The following is a 12,039-nucleotide window of genomic DNA, read 5'->3' on the forward strand; positions in this document are numbered from 1 at the left end:
GACTCTGGACGGGGAGGAGGAGTTTTGGGATGGAGAGGTCGTGGGGAGTGGGGCTGTATGGGAGTGTGGCTCTGGGGGGACAGTGTGGGAACGTGTGTGGGGGGTGAGGTGGCTCAGGCTCAGAAGGAGCCTCTACTTTGCAGCATCAGGCTTCTTCAGCTTGACGCTTCTGCCTGAGGGCCGTCCTTGTCATCTCTACTGGGTAGGGCAGCCTGGGCCATGGTTTTAATGGGTACACACGGTTCTTAATGGACTGTGACAGCCATTTAGAACTCATACCCTGAGGCTGGCTAATGTGGTTAGCTGGTGAGTTTGTTTTCCCTTCCAGGTAAGAAAGTCTTAACTCAGTAAAGGATTTGTCTTTATTTGACCCGTAGAAGTGACTCTAGTGGTGAGAACTCGAGACTGATTATGTGTGTGGGGGGGAGGCTTGAAAATCCAGTAAAGTTCATCAAGCAGGAGAGGTAGCACCCCAGGGCGGCCAAGGGCTTGGCCTGGGTTTGAATCCCACCTCCTCTACTTAACTAGCTATGTTACCTTGAGCAAGTTCCTTATCTTCTCTGAGCCCATTTGTGAAAATAGGGTTATTAGATAATAAAAGGATCTACTGCTTAGGGGCTGTTGAATGAAATGAATACACACATAGAAAGCTTGCACAGCAGTGCCTGGCACATAGTAAGAACTCTCACAATGTTGGCTGCTATTATTATGAGGTGGGTGCTTGTTCTTCTAAGGTACCTGTAGGGCTGGTTCCACTGAGAGCTTTGAGGCCTGTCTTTATTGCAGATGGAAGCTGATGTGACAGGCAGTGTTTAATTCTGTTGTAGTGTCCATTTCTCCCTCAACTCTGAATTCTTTGAGGGCAGAGGCTATGTTTATCATCCCTTCAATTCAGCAAACTGACTTGAGTGTCCATGTGTGCCAGGCTTTGCTGGGTACAGTGATAAAGATGAATGAACAAAGGCCAACATGGCCCCCTACCTTGTTTCCTGGGACCTAGAATGTCTGTCCCAAAATGCAGGTCGAAGAACTGAGGAGTGTTGATATGAATTCTTCTGAGTACAGATTTAATTTTAAAACATTAATATCCTCACACTTTTGACTTCTGATCAATTTCATACTGGTAAAGGCAGATTCTGTTTAAAATGTTGATGGACTATGTGGGTTTGCCTCTGGTTGGCTGTCTTGACTGATAGGAAGCTGGTCTGAAGCTACTATTTGATTTAGAACCTTGTAAGTTGGAAATTCCTCATTTATAGTGCCAGGGTTGATGCTACTTTGGAGAAGCTATTTATTTATTTTTAATTGAAGTATAATTGACATACAATATTATATTAGTTTCATGTGTACAGCATAGTGATTTGACATGTGTATAATTGCAAAATGATCACCACAATACGTCTAGTTACCGTCAGTCATCATCCAAAGTTAATACAATACTATTGACTACATTTCCTATGCCAAAAATTACATCCCCATGACTTATCTTATAACTGGAAGTTTGTACCTCTTGGTCTTCTTTTGCCCAGTTTGCACCAGAACCCCCATTCCCTCTGGCAACCACATTAGTTTTCTGTATCTATGAGTCTGGGTTTTATTTGGTTTTTTAGATTCCACATATTAGTGAAATCATGTGGTAACTGTTTTTCCCTGTCTGACTTATTTCGCTTAGCATAATACTCTCAAGGCCCATTCATGTTGTTGCAAAGGGCAAGGTTTCATTCTTTTTTATGGCTGAGTAGTATTCCATTGTGTATATGTACCACATCTTCTTTGCCCATTCATCCATCAGTGGATATTTAGGTTGTTTCCATATCTTGGCTATTGTAAATAATGCTGCAATGAACATAAAGGTGCATTTATCTTTTTAAATTTGTGTTTTAATTTTCTTCAGATAGGTATACAGAAGTGAAATTGCTGGATCATGTAGTAGATACAGTAGTTCTATTTTTAACTTTTTAGGAACCTCCACACTGTTTTCCATAGTGGTCACACCAATTTACATTATCACCAACAGTGCATGAGGGTCCCCTTTCTCCATATACTCGCTAAAACTTGTTATTTCTTGACTTTTTTATATTAGCCATTTTGATAGGTATAAGGTGCTGTCTCATCGTGGTTTTGATTTGTATTTCCCCGATGATTAGTGATGATGAGCACCTTTACATATGCCTATTGGCCATCTATATGTCTTCTTTGCAAAAATGTCTATTCATATCCTCTGCCCATTTTAAAGTTGGATTGTTTTTGTGTTATTGAGTTGTATGAGTTCTTTATATATTTTGTATATTAACACCTTAGTAAATATATGATTTGCATATATGAATGGGATTTGCATATACGAATGGGATCTTCTCCCATTCATCTGGCTGCCCTTGCATGTTGTTGATGGTTTCCTTCATTGTGCAAGAGCTCTTTAGTTTGATGTAGTCCCATTTGTTTATTTTTGCTTTTGTTTCCCTTGTCTTAGGAGTCAGATTTTAAAAAAACATCACTAAGATCAATGTCAAGGAGCTTACCACCTAGGTTTTCTTCTAGGAGTTTTATGGTTTTGGGTCTTTCATTCAAAATTTTAATCCCTTTTGAGTTAATTTCTGTACATGGTGTAAAATAATGGTTGTTTCATTCCATTGTATATAGTTGTCCAGTTTTCCCAATACCATTTATTGAATAGACTGCCTTTTCCCCATTGTATATTCTTGCCTCCTTTGTAGTAAATTAATTGACCATGTATGCATGGGTTTACTTCTGGGCTCTCTACTCCGTTACTTTAATCTATATGTCTATTTTTATGCCAATATCATACTTTTTTGATCCCTATAGCTTTGTAGTATAGTTTGAAATCAGAAGCTTTTTAAAAAGCTTAAAATATCAGTATGCGTATCTGCCGGTGGCCCACTTTCCGAGAAAAGAATTGCTAGCATTAAGGAAGCATGGCTGGGAACCAGTGCTGCACATGTTCTGGGCACAGCAGGATATCATAGGCCCTGGTCTTTGATGACTGAGGAAAAGGGAGATGACCAGAAGGAGGTGTAATGACAGCAACATGTTTGTTTAATTTTCTTACCCAAACTGAAATTTTGAACATGTACTGGTATGAATTCAACACTCACTCATTCTGCTCTAAGGTTATGTACACTCCTGGGAACCCATGGTTCTCATCCTGTGGCTGCTCAGTCACTGACAACCATAGTATTTCATCAATTTTGAGACGCTGATTATTTTTCCATTTTTAACATCTCTGAAATTGAGATGCGTCTTACATTGCTGGCATCCTAAGCATTTTGTTTGAGTTTAATTGGCAGGGTTTTTTCTTTCATATAACTTATAGCCTATTAAATTTGATGAAATATGACAGTGGTTCCCAAACTTTGCTGCAAAGAATCACCTAGCTGTCTTTAAAAATTATTGATGCCTGGCTCCCACCCTCATTCATTCTGATGTAATAAGGTTGGGGTACAACTTGGGCATCAGGGTTTTTCAAAGCTCCCAGGAGATCCTAAAGTACAACAAAGTTTGGGAACTGTTGAAATACAGTATTTCTTCAGTATTATTTCTTCAAGCTTTTTTCAACTCCTAGGTTTCATGGAAAGCATCCTTACAGATTCTGCTTATTATACTCCTCTCTGTCGATGAATGATATCTTTCCAACTGCATCCACTAATCATTCTTTATATTCTCATTATAATGTCAGCGCCAGGAGGACGAGGATTTTGTCTGATTTATTTTCTGTTATATCCTCAGCATCTAGCATACCTTAGGTATGCTGCAGTAGACACTCGATAAAGATTTGATAAATGAATAAATATTCCTCCTTTATACTATTTAGTTCCCTGGTAAACTCATTCCTTATGCAATTTCCAATAAAAGTGTTATATTTAGATGATTTCAAAATCTGGTCCTCTGTTTCCACTGGTCATCTTTCAAGACCCAGTTTCATAGAAAATTCACTTCAAAACTTGAGCTCAGTGTTTTCTCTTTCCACCCAAACCCTAACATCCCAGTCCTGGTTTTCCCTTACCTGTGCACCACATGGGTTTCCTTCCTGAGTCTCAAGCCTCGTCTTTCCTTTCTCCTCCCCATATGCAGTTACTCACTGACTCCTGCAATTTGTCTTTCTGAAAATTCTCTTGAATTTGTTCCTTCCTTTAAGCTTCCACAACACTGAATTTGTCTCCTTGACTTTTATTTACTTGCATTTCCAATAATCTCATACCCACATGCTAGCAATTGGTTTTAAAAAATACTTATGCCCGGCCGGGCATGGCTCAGTGGTTGAGCGTCAACCTGGGATCCAGGCGATCAGGGTTCGATTCCCGGTCAGGGCACATGCCCGGTTGTGGGCTTGACCAGTGACTCTCTCGTCATTGGTGTTTCTGTCTCTCTCTCTCCCTCTCCTTTCCTCTCTCTGAAATCAATAAAGATTAAAAAATTTTTTTTTAAATAAAATAAAAAATACTTATGAGAGTTGGAATATATAGATGTAAAGTACATGAAAAAAATGCATAAATGAGAGCATCTGAGATCTTGCTCCCCAGCATATGTTGTCAGTTTGGTTCAAATAAACTCTTATAAAAATTCTTTTAAAATACCATAAAGGATGGGAGAAGATAAAGACAATTAAATTGTTGCAAAGTTCTTGCATTACTTGGGAAGTAGTAAAGGCATTAACTTAAAGTAAATTGTAAAAAGTCAAGGGTGCATACCTTGAAACATTTGAGGTGACTGCTAGAAAAACAGCACAAGAATATATAATAAAAGAAGGCAATAGAGAGGAATTTCCTTTTTAATACTGAGCAATAAAAAAGGCAGGAAAAGAGAAATAAAAGAAAAAAGAACTTACGGATTAAATATAAAGAAAATAGCACAATGGTAGAGTTAAAACCAACTCTATTAGTAATTATATTAAATGTAAATAAAAATATATGCCACAAACACACTAACCAAAAGAAAGTTGGTATGTCTTGAATAATATCAGACTGGGAGACTTTATGGCAAGAAGAATTACTAGATATAAATAAAGACATTTCGTAATGATAAGGAGTCCATTTAAACGTAAGACATAATGAACCTCAATTTGTATGCACCTAATAACCAAACTTAAAGAAAAATAGACAAATTCACAATTCTGCTTTCAGTTATTAATACACAAAGCATGAAAAAAATCAGTAAGGAGGTGGAAGACCTGATCGGCACAATGAACAAACCTGACCTAGCTGACATAGGACAGGACACTACACTCAAGAACCGCTGTCTTCTTAAGAGCACATGGAACACTTGTCCAAATGGCCATATGCTAAGCTAGGGAGCAAGTCTCAATAAATTGCAAAGGACTGAAATAATATGAAACATATTCTCTGACTGCCGTGGAATTAAACTAGAAATCAATAATAAAAAATAAATTAAACATCTCTAAGTACTTGGAAGTTAAACAGCATACTTCCAAATACATCATAGAACAAACAAGGTGGCTTACAACAGCAGCCTTTTATTTAGCCCACGATTCTGGGGATCAGCAATCTGGGCTGGGCTGGGCTGGGCTGGGCTGATCTCGGCAGGGGCTCACTCACGCATCTGTGGTCAGCTTCTGGGGTAACTGAGGCTGGTGGGCAGGGGTGCTTGGGTTCTCTTCTATGTGACCTCTCATCCTCCAGCAATTGTCGCCCCCAGATTCCAGGGGTAATGAGAGAGGGCGAGCCCCAGTTGACTAGCACGTTTCACATCTCTCCATTTGCTACCACTGTTCCATTCGCCAAAGTAGTCACACAGCTAAACCTACACTCAAGAGGTGGAGAAACAGGCTCCACTTTGGCTGGAAGAGCTGCAGTCACAGTGCAGTGTGCTTATGGGGATGGGGGGAGCTTATGGCCATTTACAATGCAGATCCTCAGAGCCTGCTCAGACCTACTGCGTCTCTTCTCTGTACAGAGGGGTCTGGACTTTGCCTCTATCAGGTGACTCCCCCTCCTTCATACTGTAAAATGTTGACACTATTAATATTACATGTGAGATATATGATCTGTATCTTTAAAAATATGGCACAGTATCATAATGTACGTTCCTGACCCTATCACCCCATCCAAAACCTGGATCATTAGCAATAATTATCTATATTTATAACTACCTATGTGCTTCTCTATTATGCCTTCCTCCTGCCTCCCACAAGAGGTAACACGTTACATTTTGTTTTCCATTCTATTAAAATAAAAATATATGCCCATACAATATATTGCTTAGTTCTGTTTGCTTTTAAAAAAAATTTTGGCCCATGTAAGAAAATTGACTTACTGTTTTATTTCCTGAATTTTTTATTGTGATAAAATACATAGAACATAAAAATTCCTGATTTTAACAATGCTTAAGTGTAAGATTCAGTGGCATTAATTACATTCACAGTGTTGTGCAACCATCGCCACTGTTTGCAAAACTTTTTCATCAGCCCAAATAGGAACTTTGTACCCATTAAACAATAACTCCCCTTTCCTTCCTCCCTCCAGCCCCTGGTAACCTTTTATCTACTTTTTGTCTCTAAGAATTTGCCTCTTCTAGATATTTCATGTAAGTGGACTCATATAATACTTGTCGCTTTGGGTCCGGTTTCTTCTTGCACTTAGCATAATCTTTGCGGTGTTTCCTCATGTGGCGGTGCGCATGATAACTTCATCCTGTTCGCAGGTGAATAATATTCCATCGCTTGTCTGCGCCATGTTTGCATATCCCCTTACTTGCTGAAGGCCACCTGGACTGTTTCTCCCCTGTGGCTGCTGTGAATCATGTCACAACGAACTCTGGTAACAATGATCTGTCCGAGTCTCTGCTTTCAATTGTTTTGGGTATATTTCCAGAAGTAGAATTGCTGGGTCCTGTGGAAATTCTATGTTTAGGTGTTTGAGAAACCAGTCAACTGTTTTCCACAGAAACTACACCATTTTACATTCCCATGAGTGTATGAGAATTCCGCTTTTCCCTACATTTTTAAAAAAAACTGTAGCCATTCTTATAGGTGGTGTCTCAAAGCGGTGTTGATTTGCGTCTCCCAAATGGCATTTTCCAGCAATGTGGAGCATCTTTTCATGTGCCGATTGCTCGTTTGTATACTTCCTTTGGAGAAATGTCTATTCAAATAATTTGCCCACGTTTTAATTGGGTTGTCCTTTTGTTGTCCAAGTTCTTTATATAAAATCCTCATCAGATATATGATTTGCAAATATTTTCTCCCCTTTACAGACTACCTTCACTTTTCTGAAATTATCCCTTGATGCATAAAAGTTTTTAATTTTGATGAAGCCCAATTTATCAATTTTTTCTTTTGTTGCTTGCAAGTTTGGCATCATATCTAAGAATCAATTGGCAAATTTTGCTTGGTTCTGAGCTCCACAGGAATGGAGTCATTCTGAACATGATCTGAAACTTGCAGTCTTCTTTCAAAATTATGTTTATGAGATTATCCAGGTTCTTTCATAGTTCATTTTTATGGCTGTATAATGTTCCATCATAGGAATATACCACACGTAACTTACCTGTTCCCTCATTAATGGACATTTGTGTTGTTTCTAGTTATTTTGATATTACCTCACTGCCACCATGAATATCCCAAAGTGATTCTTTTGTACACTCTAATTTAAGAACCACTTACTTTTTCTTTTTCGATCCTCACCTGAGGATATGTTTCCTTTGATTTTTAGAGAGGGAGGGAGGGAGAAAGAGAGAGAGAAGGAGAGAGAAACATCAATGTGAGACAGACAGATCGATTGATTGCCTCTTGTACATGCCCCAAATGGGGAATGAAGCCAAAACCTAGGTATGTGTCCTGATCCGGAATTGAACCCACAACCTTTTGGTGTACGGGACGATGCTCCATCCAACTGAGCCACTTGACCAGGGCCCACTTACCTTTGCCAATGAATGAAGCAAGCTTTTATTGAGTTGCTATTAATTTCAGTTGAATAGTAACTGGGGAAACAGGTGCAGACATTTGACTGAAGCATATACATTTTCTCATCTGCCTCTCTGGACTAGCTGCTGGACTATAAACCTGTAAGAACCACCGCCATTGAGTAGGATGTGTGCTAGTCCACACAACAGCTTTAACCGTTTTCTGTGATTCCTTGCAAAAGGCAATCAGAGACGACAATAGACACATTTTACTGATTTCAGGTTGGAGAGCTTTTAAGCAATAGGGAGATATCAACACAGGACAGGGGACATGATTGTGAAAAGGAAATGCTTTCTTTAGAGCCCCATCTCAGCCAGGTGGCAGGAGTGTCTAAAAGGGATTTGAAATAACCCCAAAGAAGGGTTTTTTTCCCCCATGCTGGTTACCAAACAGAGAGATACAGATTGATGGTGCCCCCCTGCCCTGTCCAGTAGCTGATTTCGGGAAGCTCTTTGGCAGCTACCTGGGGTCATGATGTGACCAAGTTTCTTTGGAGTTTGTAAGAGAACAGCAGGGGAGACTCAAGGGTGAAGCAAGAGCTCAGCTCCTAACAGGGATGTTTGTGGCACTGTTACCGGAAAATGTCAGTGACCTTGGCAAGGCCAAAGGTGTTTAGACACAGGAGTTACAAAATCGAGAAGGGGTGGGGTGAAATATTACAGGCATAAAAGCATCAGCAGCTGCACCCCACAGCACTGCTTTTCCAGAGGCGGGACAAACCAAAGATGCGGTGAGTCCACAGCTCTGCTCACCATCCCTCCCTTTCCCTCCTTCCTCCTTTGCATACATCTTTCATCTACATGACAGCCCGGGCATGGGAGAAGTCTATAGAACAGATGCAAAAATATAACAAATAAGTAGGGTAAAGGGGCTAAATTATAGTGATTTAAAGGGTGCAGTGTGTTAAATCCTCTGCTTTTCTTGCATCCATAAGTGATAACGCTTCCTGATACTGCCGTCCTTCCCAGGAGACGCGACTTACTCTGTGGAATATCTTTTTTTCCTTGAGATTGTGAAGTTTTCATTTTTGTAGGAGATGACAGCAGTGTCTATGGCAGGCTTCCTGGTATTTTAAATATGTTTATTAGCAGGTTTTTTTTCTTTTTAAAAATGCATAATAAGAAAGGCCAATAATGACATATTTGGGTGACACAATTAAGGCACTTAGGTTTTACCAAAATAAAAAGGTTTTTTGAAATGTTGAAGTAGCACAACTAGAAAGTTAACTGAGCAATCTCTAAAGGGCTGGCGTCTGCCAGTGAGGTGATTCACTGATAATGCACAGTGATGCAGAGTGAGGTGGCCTGTGCATTGATGCCCATGTCCAATCATGCTTTCAGGAAGCCAGCTGCCCCCCAGGTAACCTTCTGGCACTTTGGGGTTTGATGTACCATTTCTTGAAGGCAAATTATTATAAGAGAAACAACCACAAAAATATTTTAAATAAAATATTTCCAAAACCTTTTCTTCTGGAAAAGTTAGAAAAGTAGAGAGACTAACAGAGTCAACCCCCAACGTTCCTCTGTTCCCTGCATTTTATGTGCGGTGTCCTTGTAGCCCCATACTCCAGGGGTGCCCGAGGGAAGCTTCTCTTTGCTGGAGAGCTCGTGCATTACTGCTTGTTTAATGTTTCCTGAACATTACCCGCCAGAAATCGAGATGCACACACCTGTGTGTCTCCCTATGTTGGTGGTTCCTCTCTGCAGCTTATGTAGAAATCCCAGCAGCATAGAGTTTGTTGGCCTGGATGTACCGGGAAGCTGTCAAGTGTGTACTTGGTGGGTCCTAGCACTTCCATATGGCTATTTTCTTTCCTGGTTGCATAATAGGGGTGTGTGTGCGTGTGTGTGTGGTGAAGCAGGGAGAGCAGCTCTGCACTCCTTCCCGTCTTCTCTTGCAGAGCCCTGGGAGCTGTCGTCGCCCTCCTGCTCTGGGGGCAGCTTTTCGCAGTGGACACCGGCAACGAGAGCACAGACAGTGCAGGTAGGTCTTTGGTTTGGGCAGGAGCTGTTGTGTCCGACCCCACCAGGGCTGCACCCTCTCTTCAGGAAGACCCAGATCCCCTCTTCTCATCCTAATCTCCGGTCTCTTAATACTACGAAGAACACGGGGGAACCAGCCGGAAATAAGGAAAGATTGCCCACCCCTTGGCTTCCGTCTGGGGTGGAGGGAGGTTGACACGCAGAGCATCTTCCTCTCATCTGACTTCTCATGGGTGTCTGGGAGCAATCTGTATTAACCACCTCTTCCTGTTTTCCTTTGCAGATGGCAGCTGCCCAAAGCCCCCCAAGATTGCAAATGGCCGCGTGGAACACTTAGTTCGTTATCAGTGTGAGAACTACTACAGACTACGCACTGAAGGAGACGGTGAGACCTGGACAAGTGTCCCTGGGTCCTCCCTTCCTGGCATTTCCATGATGAAAGGAGTAAGGGGTAACCCCCTAGGAAATTCACGTGTTATCTTTGGAGCCAGGAGACGCAGATTCTATTAAGGGTTTTGTTACTAGTGCCGTGGCCTTTTGGGCAAATTAACCTTGCTCAGCCTCATTTTGCCTTTGTTAAGGGGAGGTGATTGGTATCCCACCCATCTCAGAGAGAGACCTACATCTACAAAGGACGTGGCAAAAGAATAAACGATGGTGATGGCGAGGACTCGGGCGGTCCTGACCCCAGTGAGGGCTGTGTTCCTGGCACTGTTCTAAGTGCTTTACATTTATTTGCCCACTTAGTCCTCACAACACCCCTCTACAGAGATACTGTTATGACAGAGGTATTATTATTATTTGCTGCTGAGGAAACTGAGGCATAGAAGGGTGAGATCAGGTAGCCTCTAAGAGGCAGAGCCAGGAGTTGGACCCTGATCCCCACCCTGCACGCCTCGCCCTCATCTCCATGACCACAGTCCTGCCCTGCTGGGCTCCGCTCCGTTGGTGCCCAGCATCTGGCTTCCGGTACGCGCTCCCCCTTCCTCCCAGCCCTGTTCCCCTCATCGCCCTTCTCCTTCTCGTCAGATCCCTTCTCCCCCCACGCTAGGCCCAGGTTCCGTTTCTCTTTGGCTCACTTCTCCCCTCCTGTTCCAGGCGTGTACACCTTAAACAGCGAGGGGAAGTGGACGAGCCAGGCCACTGGGGAGCGGCTTCCTGAATGTGAAGCAGGTAGGACGCCGAGGGCCCTGGGAGCAGACAAGGGCAGGCGCTGAGGGTCCAGTGCTTGGGCAGGCACCTGGGTCAGAATGCCCTAGAGGCACGCGCCCCTCCTGGGGGCTCCTACTGAGCGTACAAAGCCAGGACGGGGCCCAGGGAGCACCACAAAGGGCTGGCGGAGAACCGAGCAGCTAGGTGGTGAGGCCCTGAGACAGTTCCCCGAGTTCGTGTTTATTCAGGCCTGCAGGGCCCTGACGGGACCCGCCCCCGGGCGTCAGGGGACCCTCTGTGTGCAGGCAACTTGCCCAGGGAGCCCAGGGTTCCAGGGTAAAGCCAGTCCCAGGAAGAACTCAGGGGAGGTCATAACTCAACCTTAATCCCCAGAAGTATGACAGAAGGAAGGCTGCAGATGGATGAGCGCTTCTGCTTCTTGTTATCAGGAAGGGCGACTGCTCTCTCCTCCCTCTTGGAACAAGCGGGTTTGGCCTACCCTCTTCTCTGTTAGTGGTGTGGCACTGCCCACCTGCCGTGCAGACTGCACTACCTATAAAATCTGAGTTCTGGCCAATGCTGCTATAGATCCCTTCAGAGAGAATGGGTTAGCATAGCTCCTGGCTGTTGCGATGAATTTCAAAAAATTGTGGTCATGCCCTTGCTGTAATAAACTGTTTAATACACATACAGTTCATCAGTCAGGGTTTCCAAATCTCAGGGTTTCCAAATCTCAGGGTGAGCTAGGAAAGCAGGAAATAGAACTCTGCCTTAGTGATGGAAACAACTGATGGTAAACATTGGAAATGAGAGGACAGATGGTAAAGCAAAGATGTAAATATTATTGGCTCTGAAGAAAAGAACCATGATAATTTAGGCATCGATGATAGCCAAAGCTTTTACCCCCTTCCTCCCCCAGCTAGCAGACTGGGAGATTCTGTTTCTGTTCATGATTTCCTTGCCCTCCTT

This window comes from Miniopterus natalensis, chromosome 18 (assembly GCF_054644295.1).
Source record: "Miniopterus natalensis isolate mMinNat1 chromosome 18, mMinNat1.hap1, whole genome shotgun sequence".
Taxonomy (NCBI): Eukaryota; Metazoa; Chordata; class Mammalia; order Chiroptera; family Miniopteridae; genus Miniopterus; species Miniopterus natalensis.